Raw genomic sequence first — 16719 nt, forward strand, 5'->3', positions numbered from 1 at the left:
TGCTTGAAATTATTGTCCGTGTCAGCGTCACACAATGTGGATAAGATACAACAGGTAAACATGTCAGCTGAGTGGATGGCTGGATGCTAGAGCTGGGTTAACAATATTGATTTATCGATTTGAATAAGTCTTCATTTTGGTGAACGTGTATTGGTTCTTGAATCCCAAGGATCTATCTTTTAGTCTACTTCACTTAATGTAGTAAATGTAATGTAAATGAAAACTTAACTAAACATTATTTGTAGTGCTCCTCCTATCCAGTTTTCACAATAAGCTATGTGCTTTGTAACTTTTAAAATAAAGCAAAGGCTCAGCTATCACAGTATGTCAATATTCAAATGATAAAAGTCATTTTGATGCTCTTTAATGTGGCTTGACATGTCGCTGTAGCCGCTTCAGTTAAAGCACAGAACACACGTGAACCAATCATCTCTTCCTCTTTACTACTAGTTATAGCACAAAATAAACATGTATGAACATCAGAAGGTATGTTAAAAGATACAGTATAACTTGAAATAGCATGTCTCGTAAACACTCAATCAATGTTTCAACCATGGAAAGACGTCAATTAATCAGCTTGTGAACGTCATGTAATGTTACATTTACCTCAGGAAAGCCATAAAATGTCTATAAACTTGTTAGTTAGCAAAAATAACTCAAGAGAGCAGCATTTTGCTAAATAACAAAGAGTATTCAGACCCCCTTAAATTTTTCACTCTTTGTTATATTGCAGCCATTTGCTAAAATCATTTAAGTTCATTTTTTTTTCCTCATTAATGTACACACAACACCCCATATTGACAGAAAAACACAGAATTGTTGACATTTTTGCAGATTTATTAAAAAAAGAAAAACTGAAATATCACATGGTCCTAAGTATTCAGACCCTTTGCTGTGACACACATACAGTACAGTCCAAAAGTTTGGAACCACTAAGATTTTTAATGTTTTTAAAAGAAGTTTCGTCTGCTCACCAAGGCTACATTTATTTAATTAAAAATACAGTAAAAAACAGTAATATTGTGAAATATTATTACAATTTAAAATAACTGTGTACTATTTAAATATATTTGACAAAGTAATTTATTCCTGTGATGCAAAGCTGAATTTTCAGCATCGTTACTCCAGTCTTCAGTGTCACATGATCCTTCAGAAATCATTCTAATATGCTGATCTGCTGCTCAAGAAACATTTAATGTGTACAAAATATTTGTGTACAATATTTTTTTTCAGGATTATTTGATGAATAGAAAGTTCAAAAGAACAGTGTTTATCTGAAATCTAATCTTTTGTAACATTATAAATGTCTTTACTGCCACTTTTGATTGATTTAATGCAACCTTGCTGAATAAAAGTATTCATTTATTTAATTTCTTTTTAAAAAAATAAAAATAAAAATTCTTACTGACCCCAAACTTTTGAACGGTAGTGTATAATGCTACAGAAGCTTTGTATTTCAGATAAATGCTGTTCTTTTGAACTTTCTATTCATCAAGGAATCCTGAAAAAAAAAAAAAAAGTACACAACTGTTTTCAACATTGAAAATAATCATAAATGTTTATTGAGCAGCAAATCAGCATATTAGAATGATTTCTGAAGGATCATGTGACACTGAAGACTGGAGTAACGATGCTGAAAATTCAGCTTTGCATCACAGGAATAAATTACTTTGTCAAATATATTTAAATAGTACACAGTTATTTTAAATTGTAATAATATTTCACAATATTACTGTTTTTTACTGTATTTTTAATTAAATAAATGTAGCCTTGATGAGCAGACGAAACTTCTTTTAAAAACATTAAAAATCTTAGTGGTTCCAAACTTTTGGACTGTACTGTATATTTAAGTCAGGTGCTGTCTATTTCTTCTGATCATCCTTGAAATGGTTCTACACCTTCATTTGAGTCCAGCTGTGTTTGATTATACTGATTGGACTTGATTAGGAAAGCCACACACCTGTCTATATAAGACCTTACAGCTCACAGTGCATGTCAGAGCAAATGAGAATCATGAGGTCAAAGGAACTGCCTGAAGAGCTCAGAGACAGAATTGTGTCAGAATGTTTTTTTTTTGTTTGTTTTTTTATTACAGCAAACACATTTTTTTTTATTACAGCTGCCACTTGTCTGTATGAAATGTTTTTATTTGAGTGTGTATTATTAAATACTTTTGATTAATTAATTGATTATTAAATAAACTTTATTTTCAGTTTCAGTTCTTGGCTAAATTAAAACTCATTTTGGTTTTGGTGTTTCTGTAGAAAATTGTTTTAGGTGTATCACTAGCCATAGGATGTGTTGGCCTTCTCATCATCCTTTAAACCCTAGTCTGTCTGTACGCCTTCTGCTCGGGCCCTGTTATTCTTCTTTCCATCCTCCAATCGACACAGAATAGCCAGTTGTTTAGCAATGCCCTCGCAGCCACCCACAACACCCTTGCTTCGTGACTTTGAGGTTTGCATGGGCAGATACCTCTCTGACTTTCTTCAAGTTGTCTAGTCTCACTGCAGACTTCAAACACCGTTAATAACACTGATGTATAATATAATGTTGTTACCTACCTTAGACCTGAACCAAAACCAAATAAAGACAGTATTATGTATCTGAAGCACTGTGTCATTACCTCTTGTACTTTTTCTCACACTGTCTCTTTCTGTTCCCCTCCACCTCCTCCTCCTACTGCACTTTGGTTCTGAAAAGCTCTTCTCCTTTGGCGTTAAGTGTTTAATCTGTGATCTCATGTCTTGATTCAGCCTGAACAGCACAATGGGTGCAAATTACCCCAGGCAAACGAATACGTAATTAGCCCACTCTGGCATGACACTCAGCTGCTCAGGCCTTTGAAGGCCTAGATTAATAATACAGCTCTTCAATGGGCCTTTGTCCCATCCACAGGCTAATGCTCGCTAATGGCTAACCAGCCGCACACTGGTGTCCTCTCACCTCTGACCAGTGTGCACAAGGTGAGAGTGCCAGCTTGGATACACATACTAACTGGATCATTTAAGCTGAATTAATACCCAAGGTATACACAGATTTAGGACATTGTAATCAACATAACCCATTTATTTTATTTTATTTTATATTTTTTAATATATATATATATATATATATGTATGTGTGTGTGTGTGTAGTATTATTTATTTTTTGTTTACAGGTTCTTTACTTCTGAATTGCTAAATTTTACTTATTTTACTAATAAGCATTCTTAAGTGTGTAAGGGAAAATGCATTAAGCATATGACTCTTTCCCATATGTCTTTTGTCCCTCATTGTCATTCGTGGTGCTTCTGCAGGAAGTTAGTCTCAAGACAAGCGTGTTTGTTTATTATTAAAGCTGTCACTCCACTGACAGCTGTCCTCTCAGCATGGTATTTCTTGTTTACACACAAATTCTGTATTCCTCCCTCTCAGACGATTTATCAACGTTCAAGTTTATCCATTCAGAATGCCTCATTAAATCACCTTCCTCTGGCATCTTTTTTTTATCTCTGTTGTTGCCCGTCCTGCTGAGCTGAAATTACATATTCTTTCCGCAGAGTGCGTCCTACTGACTCTAAGTCACCGCTTTCAGTCATGCCTATCTCTCTAGTCTTTCTCATCACTCTGTCCCAGCCTTCCAAACATAGATATCAAACAGTCGTCTCTATCGAAATTCTCTTCCTATTTCCGAAAGCCTCGTGTCCCACCTATAAGGTCCAGCCAAGGAAAGTCGTGCGCGGGGAGGACTGTTCCCTTTTGAGAATTTACATTGAACGCCTAACCCAGAGAAATCGATTGATGACCTTTGTGGCAGGCTGTGATGAAGAGAGGGTGACCTGGTGGCGGGGAAGCCGCAATCTCAAACTGCGCATTATGTGAACTAACAAATGCATTCTGCGAGTGGCCAAGAGGGAGAGTGTGTTAAACCAAAACAGCTGCACTGCACAACAGATGGTAAGGCCGCAGTAATCCTTCTAAGATCTCAAGTGCAAGCAATTGAAAACCGCAATGAGAAAACTGAATCTGAAAATGGCCTCGCGGTGACTGCTCTGCTGAAGGATATCTCCCAGCCACAGCCCAAGTAAACAAACTCGGATAAGACTTCCAGACTAGCAGAAGATAACTCACTCTGATCTGTAATGTTTACAATCTCATTATTTTTGCTTTTCCTACTTTAGAAATACTTGTTGTTTGAACTTGCTCCTCTGCTAGAGCTACCAAATGGAAAACTGCCAACTTAAGAATATTGATGTGAGGATTGCGGTATGTTTCCGAGATTAGACAGTCCCTCGGTTTACCATACTGTCATAAACGTGCCACATCTTATTATTAAGTGGCGCATCTCTGTCATCATTTCATAAAACTGTCTTCATAAAGGGACAGTTAAAATTCTGTCATCATTTACTCAACCTCATGTTTTTGAAAAATGTTTTCATGTTATTTTTGGCCATAAACTGAAAGTCAGTGGAGTTCAGGGTTGTTTTGGACCCCACTGACTTTCATTTTATGTACAAAAACAGTTGAAACATTCTTCTTTTGTGTTGCATAGAAAGAAAAAGAAAAATCATACAGGTTTGATGACATGAGGGTGAGTAAATGATTTAGATTTTTGAATTAACTGTTCTTTTAACTGAAATTACATTTTGTAAATTGAGTGATTATGTAATGTGGAACCAGGGATATTATAGTTAACTAACACTAAAACCACACAAAAACTTACGTTAATTGAAATAAAATAAACTAAAATAAATATATATTTTTTTATTTTAGCTAGTTGCCAAGGCAACATTTCTCATTTTCATTTAGTTTAATTTGATGTACTAAAATAACTAAAACTGAAATAAAAATAAATAAATTTTTTTTTTAAAATGACAAAAACACAACAAAATTACTAAAACATTAATTACAATTAAAGGATTAGTTCAAACTAAAATTTCCTGATAATTTACTCACCCCCCCATGTCATACAAGATGTTCATGTCCTTCTTTCTTCAGTCGAAAAGAAATGAAGGTTTTTGATGAAAACATTCCAGGATTTTTCTCCATATAATGGACTTCAATGGCCTCCAAATGGTTGAAGGTCAAAATTAGTTTCAGTGCAGCTTCAAAGCGTTCTACCCGATCCCAGACGACGAATAAGGGTCTTATCCAGAGAAACCATTGCTCATTTTCTTAAAAAAAAAAAAAAAAAATTATATACGTTTTAACAATAAATGCTCATCTGGAACTAGCTCTCTTCTTCTTCTTCTTCTTCTTCTTCTTCTTCTTCTTCTTCTTCTTCTTCTTCTTCTTCTTCTTCTTCTTCTTCTTCTTCTTCTTCTTCTTCTTCTTCTTCTTCTTCTTCTTCTTCTTCTTCTTCTTCTCTATTTGAATTCCGGCAGTGTAGACGCTGCTAAGTGTAGTACTGCCCTCCACAGTTCAAAGTTTGAACTAATTGTTATATACTTGCACTAGCATATTGTATATGACAATTTAGTTCAAACTTTGACCTGTGGAGGGCAGTAAAAGTGTCTACACTGCTGAAATTCAAATAGAGAAGAAGAAGAGAGCTAGTTCAAGATGAGCATTTATGGTTAAAACGTATGATTTTTTTTTTTTTTTTTTTTTAGAAAATGAGTGATGGTTTCTCTAGATAAGACTCTTATTCCTTGTCTGGGATCATGTAGAATGCTTTGAAGCTGCACTGAAACTAATTTTGACTTCAACTGTTTGGGCTCCATTGAAGTCCACTATAAGGACAAAAATCCTGGAATGTTTTCATCAAAACCTTAATTTCTTTTCAACTGAAGAAAGAAAGACATGAACATGAACTAATGACAACAGAACATTCAAAAATAAAAAGTATAATAGTATCCCAGTAATACTAAAATAACAATAAAAACATCAGCTGCTGAGTAAATTCAGAAATGCCCTAAGCGAATGACAGAGGTAGTGTTTTCTCAGTAAGGTCACAGAATCCCCGTCCTTGCTCAATCTAACGGCAGGAGACTGCAGCGTTCCAGCGACTACGCCGACGCAGAACTGCCAAAACCCTGAGAAACCCGTGCCAATTGCCGCCTTCGCCTCTTTTGGCTCAGGTCTTTGTGAGAGGATTGCTAGGCTAGCAAGTGCATAATTACTTGCTCAGTGGTCTATTGGAACAGGTTTCCTCACACCTTCTTTCCTTTGCACCAGATGAAGTATCTTTTCTGAGGACGGCGGTAAATTAAACTCCAGGAGTCATCAGGATGCAATACATTTACATAACTTGCAGTTCCATTTTTTTCTTGTCAAAAATTCTTAATTACTGCTGCATTTAAAGATGTTCAGCTACAAAAATTGAATATTTAATCATGTAAATATTAGGATTTGGTTGATAAATGAATGCTTGCTCAATACTGTATATTTTGAGTGCCTAAATATGGCTTGGATCCCTCCGATGTAAATCTGACTGGGTTGAGTGATGTGATGAAATTTGTCTTTATTTTTGAGCTATTGTAATAGTGAGGCTTGCCTTATGCACTTGAGGGAACATCATTCACTGTCCTGGGAAAGCAGAGTGTGCTTAACAGCCTGACCAACTGTGAAGTGAGGCTGTCCCTGCCAGAACCTCAGGCAGTTTATGCCTTTCTTGCACAGACCGCAGTGCTAATTGCAGCGGTTGTGTTGTACTGGGTGTGAGCAGAAGTGGCCAGTGAGTGTATAAAGAAGTATTTGTATATGGAGGAATGATGAAAGTTATATGGCAGATGAGAGTCTCCTGCTATTCCACCTCTTCTTAGGGTACCATCACACTATAAATTACATTCCTGTATACATGGTGTGTGATTAGAAAAACAGGATTATAGATTACTAGTCCTCTACCAACTAAGATGGCCTAATCAAACCACTTTATTCCTATTTTGTGGATGTTTAATTAATTATATAAATATTATTAAATTAATAATTGTTAATTTTTTTTTGATCCTTTTGAGTTTAAAGGAATAGTTCACCCAAAAATAAAAATTATCCCATGATTTACTCACCCTCAAGCCATCCTAGGTGTATATGACTATATTCTTTCAGACGATCACAATCGGAGCTATATTTAAAAATATGCTGACTTTGAAGCCCAAAAAAAATACATCCATCATCATAAAAATAATCTAAACGACTCCAGGGGAGTTAATAAAGGCCTTCTTCTGAAGCAAAGCAATGTGTTTTTCTAAGAAACATATCCATTTTTAAAACTTTATAAGTTAAAATAACTAGCTTACTAGTATGTTTTTAAGTGGGAGGTGTTAACAGGATTAAAAAAAACGAAATAACCGTCATGGGAAAATTACGTCGTTTAGAGGTTCTGAATTTCGGTTTCAATTACTTTTTGATTAACCGTCCAGCCCTAATTAAGTGTCACATGATCCTTCAGAAATCATTCTAATAGACCCTTTTCACAGACTGTGATGACGTGTTTTAACGGTCGTCAATATCGTAAATCCTGCAAAGTTTTTTATATTTTCATTTTTAAAAAAACATATGTACATTTATATCACTATACTTAGTATTATAACAAAAAAACTAGTTAACGCTGCTGTGAGGGTGTTTCTAATACAGCAGCTATGGGAGTGAAGGTAAAAATGACATCTTTCTCTCTTCTGACTGCCGTTATCAATCGCTTTCTGTTTTTTTCCTCTTTTTGAAAGTTGTGAAAACACTACTGTATAGGGTTTTTTTGGTTTGTTTTGTTTTTTTGCTATTTATTTAATGTATTCTCTCATTCACCACTATAGGATTTTACCCAACTATGACGACTTCTGCTTCGGAGAAACCTGGAAATGTGAAAAGGGTCTATAATTAGCATATTTGCTGAATTTTTATATATATAGTACAGTCCAAAAGTTTGGAACCACTAAGATTTTTAATGTTTTTAAAAGAAGTTTCGTCTGCTCACCAAGGCTATATTTATTTAATTAAATATACAGTAAAAAACAGTAATATTGTGAAATATTATTACAATTTAAAATAACTGTGTACTATTTAAATATATTTGACAAAGTAATTTATTCCTGTGATGCAAAGCTGAATTTTCAGCATCGTTACTCCAGTCTTCAGTGTCACATGATCCTTCAGAAATCATTCTAATATGCTGATTTGCTGCTCAATAAACATTTATGATTATTTTCAATGTTGAAAACAGTTGTGTACTTTTTTTTCAGGATTCCTTGATGAATAGAAAGTTCAAAAGAACAGCATTTATCTGAAATACAAAGCTTCTGTAGCATTATACACTACCGTTCAAAAGTTTGGGGTCAGTAAGAATTTGTATTTTTATTTTTTTGAAAAGAAATTAAAGAAATGAATACTTTTATTCAGCAAGGATGCATTCAATCAATCAAAAGTGGCAGTAAAGACATTTATAATGTTACAAAAGATTAGATTTCAGATAAACACTGTTCTTTTGAACTTTCTATTCATCAAATAATCCTGAAAAAAAATATTGTACACAAATATTTTGTACAATTGTACACATTAAATGTTTCTTGAGCAGCAGATCAGCATATTAGAATGATTTCTGAAGGATCATGTGACACTGAAGACTGGAGTAATGATGCTGAAAATTCAGCTTTGCCATCACAGGAATAAATTACTTTGTGAAATATATTCAAATAGAAAACAGTTATTTTAAATTGTAATAATATTTCACAATATTACTGTTTTTACTGTATTTTTAATTAAATAAATGTAGCCTTGGTGAGCAGACTAAACTTCTTTTAAAAACATTAAAAATCTTAGTGGTTCCAAACTTTTGGACTGTACTGTATGTGTGTATATATATATATATATATATATATATATATATATATATATATATATATATATATATATATAAAATCAATGTTGAAAAAAGTTGTGCTGCTTAATATTTTTGTGGAAACTGGCAATCTTTTTTTCAGGATTCTTTGATGATAGAAAATTCAACAGAACAGCATTTATTTGAAATAGAACACTTTTATAAAATTACAGATGTCTTTACTCATGTTTTCCACAAATGTGTCCTTGCTGAATAAAATGATTAATTTATTTTTTACACTTGCCACAATCCATCCCGTGATTGGCTTATCCACAAAATACACATCGGAATTGGGTGATTTGTTCAGGGTTACAGATCTTGGTCTTTTTCAGATTGAAAATGAACAACAAATAGGCTTGTACATGAAACAGCAGCATACAGAACATACAGGCTGTGTGTTGTTTGTATAGAGATGTTAAAGTTAGCGATATTTCTTCTGTGTATAGAAATCTTAGAAATGTTCTCCCCGCTCTCTCTCCCTCTTGTCAGATTGCTCTGTGTTTGCGTCATATCCAGTGTCACGGTAAAACATTATAGCAGTAGCTTCAGACCCACGTAACTCCTACAGACAATTTCTCCAGTTCTACAATAGGATATAGTGAGGCCTGTGTTCTTCAGTTCTTGATCAGTACCTGCTCTCCTTTCTTGCTGTCATGTCCTGTGTTTAGCATAGCACTCACGTTCTGAAAATGGACTTGGACTTCATGGTGTATTGTTGAATAGATGGTTGCCAGGCAACCTGATATGTTAGGCATTGTACCATCAGTAATTTTCAGTCCCTCACAGTTGCCCCTTCAATCATTGTATTCGTCAGCATGTAATCAGAGCACCTAATTAATACAGTGATTTGAAATGGTCTCATCTCCTTCAGATACACCAGGAAAAATGAAGATGTCGAAAAATTGGCTTGTGAGGAGGTGTTGTCCCGTGTCCTAATTGGGATCCTCGACGGAAAAGAGAAATTCAATATGAGGAGAATTAATTCTTCCCGTGCAGCTTGCTACCTTAAGGCTTTGGCCTAATTTCAGCTGATGGATTCTGTATGGCGGGGATCAATGCTTGTGAACTAGCCCTGCCTTTGCATAAATGTGTGGGCAAGCGCAGATTAGTTCACTTTCGGGCTTTTTGTTCTTTGAATAATTTATTCTGTACCCTATTAAATGTTCCCCCAAAAGCCACCCTTCAAACCTCCCACCTAAAGAAAAATCGATCAACAAATGCACCGACGTTCATCTGTCGCTAACATGCGGTTTACTATGTTTATCGTGTTATCTGTTGTGTAATTTAGCACTCAAGAACACTTGTGATTTGCTTCATTTGCCCACAGTTGTTTTTCAGCACTGGAAAAGCCTTTGCAAATCAGATTCTACCCCTTTCATTATTGGGCTTGTGGCTTGTTTCGTTTCGAGATGAATTAGCTCGCTTCCAAACACAACTGTCTGTCTGGAATGTAATTGATTATTTGGAGTGGGAGTAGAGGAAGGGGGCCCTGTGGAAAAATAATTTGTTGCTAACTGCTTTAGTGCTGCACAGAGTGTAATCTCTGACAGTGAGTTAGCATGCCATACAATAGCTTATGGCTACAGCTGTTATTCTCTGAAGGGAAGGATGAAATTAGCATTCCCAGTTAACACATGTTTGGCAGAACATATTGTGCCTTATTCTTTCTGAATATATGTCTGTATTCTAAATATGTGTGTGTGTGTCTGTGCTTTTGTGATTTATGAGGACACAAATTTGTATAATAACATGGGTATTACACTGGTATTACGACGTAAACACGAAATATGAGGACATTTCATGAGTCCTCATATATAAAATAGCTTTAAAAACATACTAAATGTAGAGGGATAGAATGTACAGTTTGTACAGTATAAAAACCAATACACCTATGGAAATGTCCTCACTAAGATAGCAAAACAAACCTGTGTGTGTGTGTTTTGTTTAACTCTTTAACCAAGTTTTTTTTTATTTTTTATATATATATATATATATATATATATATATATATATATATATATATATATATATATATATATATATATAAATATAAAGTTGCCAGTTCTTTTTTTTTTTTTTTTTTTTTAATCAAAACTTGAATGTGGGTAAATTTCATATAAAAAGCAACATTTTGAGCAAAAAGCTGAGAAAATTGCATTTTTGTCAAAGACTACGTCTGGATCAGATTTAGTACGATGATCAAAACATAGATGGAGTAATTCAAGTCCATCAACATCCCCAAAGCTTGCACAGTCCCAACCACTTCCTGGGTCGACATTTCACTCGGTAACATTAGGCTGTTTTTGATTTGTATGCTGTTTATTGTTGATGATCGCGTTATTTTTCATATACATCTGCTTACATATGAGATCGCTTGTTTCTGCTGCTTCTTTGCTTGTGTTTTGATCTGGAGATAATGTACTCATCCAGAAGATGTGTGATAGCGCCCCCTAGTGTATTAAAGTGTAAACATGGAAAACCGTAATGGAATCGTTTTTTCATAAAAGACAAGATAACTTGTCAGTGGCGGGGAAAGAGTTAATGGTCCCACTTTATATTAAGTGGCCTTAGCTACTATGTACTTACATTTATATTAATCATTTGATACAACGCACTTATTGTGTACATACATGTTTTTACATTGTACTTATATTTTAAAAACACCTGCATGTAATTACATCTGTAATTAATTTCTGTTATTACATTTGTAATTACACTGTTGACCCATCCCTTACACCTGACCCCTACCCTAAAACCTACCCACACCACCAAAGCTTTCCCTAACCTTACCCGTATCCCACCTCAATAGCAGCAAAAGTGTTTTGCAATTCAATATTAACCCAATAAGTACATTGTACTTATTTTTGATGTAAGTACATAGTAGTTAAGGCCACTTAATATAAAGTGGGACCGAGTTAATATACAGAAACAACTATATAGTAAGTCAGGCATTAATTTCCCCCATTTTACCTGTTACGTTGCTCTGTCTTTTTTATTTTTTGGGTTTTCGATGTTCAATGTGCAGAGACTAAAGTTTTTTCCCCACATCTGTTCTTACATCTAATATTCTTCTTATTGCCATTTTATCTGTTGATGCTAGTGGCTTAGAAATTACACAACTTCAGCATAATTTTAGTGTACAAATATATAATAAACCTATTTTAAGGAAGCAGAAATATGTCTCAGAACATCTGCTGAATGGCGTTCTAACATCAGACAGGGAACGCCTCGGCGATGTCTTGCAGATGAGCAAATGTTCTAAAAATTAAATTTTCCAGATAAAATCAACACATCGGTCAGAAATGGTGCCTGGTGTGTAATGCATCTGGCTCGGATTGTTTCCCGATCCCATCCGCCATATCTGCCAAGATTAACTTAAACAGATAAAGTCTGTTCCCACTGTAATAAAACATGACCGAAGTGGTGAGGAGATTGTGAGTTAATGTGCTGGAGGCTGTACTGTTCTCTGTCTGATCTTTGTTACAGCTTCTGCATTCTGCTGTTGTTTAAAAATAGTGTTTGACACCACTGTCAGTGTTCATGGGTCACAAAGAAACTCTAGTATTATCCTTAGTCTTTTTGTGTTTGTGCAAGTCTGTTTTATCCCATAAGCGTCGTGTGTAGGAGGTAAACAAGTCTATTCTTGTTATACTGCGTCCTTGTATGAAGTATTCTACCGATTTCACAATAATTTAGTGTGTGTGTATATCAGCTTTATTTTTTCATAAAGACTTTATTGGACTGGCATTGTCTCTAAACGTTGTGGATTTCCACATGCAAGATCACATGTTCATTTTGTATCCCAACCATTTGTGTGAAAGCTTAATTGCGTTTTTGGTTGTCCACTAAACAACCCCTGGTCTCTCTGGGTTTCAAAGGCAATTATTGACAAGTAAACGTCTCGTAATGAATCATCTATTCACTAAAGGCCTCTGGGAGTGATGAACCATGACAAATCAATAGGATTGTCATCACCGCTGTCCTTTTGTTTGCACTGTATGGATTGTAAATAGTTCAATGGGACTATACCTTGGTAACACTTTCAAAATAATCTTGTCTCACCCTTCTGGAAAAAACAGACCAGTTTAAGATAGCTTAACAAGTTCAGACCAGATTTGACCAGCTAGAGACCTATTTAATATCACTAAAGTTAACTTACTTCCTCAGCAAGATTCTCATCAGACTGTTTTTCCATCACAACAGCAGTTGACCTAAAGGAGGAAAATTAGCATAGAAGACAATTTTATATAATGCTGGCTACAGTGACCTTCCAGCACTGAGAATACGATGCAATTAATGCTTTCTGACACATTTTGGAACACAGTGATGCGTGAAATCAAATTTGCATAGATAGAAGTGTTCAAATACTTGCACAGAGTACTTTCAGGCTTTCAGGCTCATCTTCGGAACACAAATGAAGATATTTTGAATGAAATTTCTGTCCCTCCAGTGACAGTCTATGTAACTTTTGTTTTATTCGCATATAAACATTCATCAGTGAACATAACCAGAAACTCAACCGTATTTGCTTGATGCGTGAGAACAAACCTCATTGGTTCTTGCGGAAGCTCAAATGTGCTGCGTAACATGAGAATGAACCTCAAAGGTTCTCGCATGTCAGGAAAGCATGCTTCCGTTTATCATAACTGATGTGTGCGTTGATGAATGATTATATGTGAATAAAACCCTAAATTAAATCAGTCCATCATATCGAGTGATCGTGTTTTTCAATGTCTTTATGAACTTTTTGAAGTGGTAGTGCGTGAACTGTCAACGGAGGGACAGAAATCTCTCAGATTTCATTAAAATATCTTCATTTGTTTTTCGAAGATGAATGAAAGTCTTAAAGGAACACTCCACTTTTTTTGAATATGGCTCATTTTCCAACTCCCGTAGAGTTAAACAGTTGAGTTTGTACCGTTTTCGAATCCATTCAGCCGATCTCCGGGTCTGGCGTTACCACTTTTAGCATAGCTTAGCATAGTTCATTGAATCTGATTAGACCGTTAGCATCTCGCTCAAAAGAATGACCAAAGAGTTTCGATATTTTTCCTATTTAAAACTTGACTCTTCTGTAGTTACATCGTGTACTAAGACCGATGGAAAATGAAAAGTTGCGATTTTCTAGGCTGATATGGCTAGGAACTATACTGTCATTCCGGCGTAATAATCAAGGAACTTTGCTGCCGTACCATGGGTGCAGCAGGCGCAATGATATGATGAGATAAATCTCAACTGTTTAACTCTAGGGGAGTTGGAAAATGAGCCTATTTTCAAAAAAAGTGGAGTGTTCCTTTAAAGGTGTCCAAGAATGCTTTTTCACAAGATGTAATATAAGTCTAAGGTGTCCCCTGAATGTGTCTGTGAAGTTTAAGCTCAAAATACCCCATAGATTTTTTTAAATACATTTTTTAACTGCCTATTTTGGGGCATCATTAACTATGCACTGATTTTTTTCAGCGCGCCGCCCCTTTAATTCGCATGCTCCCTGCCACACGAGCTCTCGATTATATTACAGCACATTTACAAAGTTCACACAGCTAATATTACCCTCAAATGGATCTTTACAAGATGTTCGTCATGCATGCTGTATGCATGCTTCGAATTATGTGAGTAAAGTATTTATTTTGATGTTTATATTTGATTCTCTATGAGTTTGAGGCTGTGCTCCGTGGCTAACGGCTAATGCTACACTGTTGGAGAGATTTATAAAGAATGAAGTTATGTTTATGCATTATACAGACTGCAAGTGTTTAAAAATGAAAATAGCGACGGCTCTTGTCTCCGTGAGATTCAGTAAGAAACGATGGTAACTTTAACCACATTTAACAGTACATTAGCAACATGCTAATGAAACATTTAGATGGACAATTTACAAATATCACTAAAAATATCATGCTATCATGGATCATGTCAGTTATTATTGCTCCATCTGCCATTTTCGCTGTTGTTCTTGCTTACCTAGTCTGTTGATTCACCTGTGCAGATCCAGACGTTCTGCCCTTTTCTAATGCCTTTCATAATGTTGGGATCATGGGCTGGCATTTGCAAATATTGGGGCGTACACCCCGACTGTTACGTAACAGTCGGTGTTATGTTGAGATCCGCGTGTTATCCGGAAGTCTTTTAAACAAATGAGATTTATATAAGAAAGAGAAAGCAATGGAGTTTGAAACTCAATGTATGTCTTTTCCATGTACTGAACTCTTGTTATTCAACTATGCCAAGGTAAATTAAAATTGTGAATCTAGGGCTCCTTTAATGGTTTTGAATAACATGAGGGTGAGTAATTAATGACAGAATTTTATTTTTGGTGGGATCTAACCCTTTAAGGTCTTTTGGATCACAAGAAACTTCCAGGCAGGTGTGTTGGAGCTAAAGTATGCAGGAAAGTGGCCCCCCAAAAGCAGAATTGGACACCCCTGGACTAATATATGAGTTTTTTCTTCCGTTGACAAGATGAACAACTTCATCCGATGTCGTCTAGGGATGGGAAACATGGGTTCGCAGATGACTGGTAAGGCCAATTCAAGCCCGGAAGTGTCTCTGGCAATGTGAGCAGATCAGGTGAGCTGGAGTGCTCTCTGTTGCTTGCTCGGGCTTTGCGTTCAGCTCTTTTTTCTTTGCTGTCTCAATGTGCAGCTGCTCTGAAAGCGTGGCCCCATTGGTTACAGCAAGGTGCCACGCTGAGTGTTTTAGGGCAATGTCTAGCCCTGGTCTAGTACTTAGTACATAAAAGCAGCAGTGGATCTCACAATGTGATCCTAATGATCTGAATCAAATTCAAGACCTTATTTGATAATGGTTGTAAAGTCATGTTTAATGTCCTAACATGGATATTACAAATACTCAAGGTGACTGTTCGGTCAAGGTGAGCGGCACGGACAAATTACATGTGCTAAGGTTATCGACGGCCCAATTACAGAATGTTCTAAAGCTCCAGAGCATTCCCAATTTGGCTGTATTGGGTGAGTGTGAAAATCAATAGTTATCCCAGCGCACTCTTAAGGAAGTTCTGCACCTCGGCTTCTCTACGCTCTCTTTCTCACCAAAATGTAATTTACAGGTATTTCAGCCTTTATTTTCCAAATCACCTGCTTATTTACTTGGAGGTTTGGAGTTTGCATGGCCAAGAGCTGGCCAATTTCATGCCTGTTGAACTCCAAGACTGATGCCATTGATTATTGTTTGCTGCAGAGCAGGAACAATCTCTGATTGGTTTGTCCATTGCTCTCCTCTCCATACGCAAGTGTGTGTGTGTGTGTGAGGTCATTATGTTCTTTCTACCCCAGCATTAAATGACCCTCTCAAATCGCAATCACTGTTTATCAGACTGAGAGTGCTGCTCTCTACAGATGCAACCTCAAAACTGATCCTTTAATAATTCTCTCTGTATTATTTTTCTTTTGCTCCCCCCCCCCCACATCCACTGCACTTGCACAACCTCTCCAATTCCCTTTTCTGTTCAAATTCATTTATTCTCTCATTTCATTATTACATTGCTCCATCTCATCTGTCCATGTCCTACATGTCAATCTCACCCACACCTGTCAAATCAGATCACTGAATAATTGAATTAAAGTATATGAATAATGACACTACTTTATATTGTCTTCTGTAGAGCTGCTTTATAGTTAAAATTGAAGTTGTAATTATAACTAAAATTATTTGAATGATTCCGATTTTAAAAATTTTGCAACACTGATGTAGGTTTTCCTTTCCATTACTGTAAAGCTGCTTTTGAAGCAATCTATATTGTATAAAAGGCTATATAAATAAACTTGACTTCCATCCATCCATCCATTAATGTTTAGTTCGTAGTTTTTTTTTTTTTTTTTTTTAATTAGTAGTTCTTGTCTTTTGATGAAAATTAGTGATTATTGTGTTAATTGATTTTAGGCAATTGTACTCTGACATTAAACATTT

General features: G+C 35.6%; 1 protein-coding gene across 16 annotated transcripts in view; it reads left to right on the top strand.

Moving 5' to 3' along the window:
- nbeaa (neurobeachin a) overlaps window positions 1–16719 on the top strand; it is a 162906-nt gene that overhangs the window by 50563 nt on the left and 95624 nt on the right. The gene's annotated exons all lie outside the window — the stretch shown is intronic.

Source organism: Megalobrama amblycephala, linkage group LG2 (genome assembly GCF_018812025.1).
Source record: "Megalobrama amblycephala isolate DHTTF-2021 linkage group LG2, ASM1881202v1, whole genome shotgun sequence".
NCBI lineage: Eukaryota > Metazoa > Chordata > Actinopteri > Cypriniformes > Xenocyprididae > Megalobrama > Megalobrama amblycephala.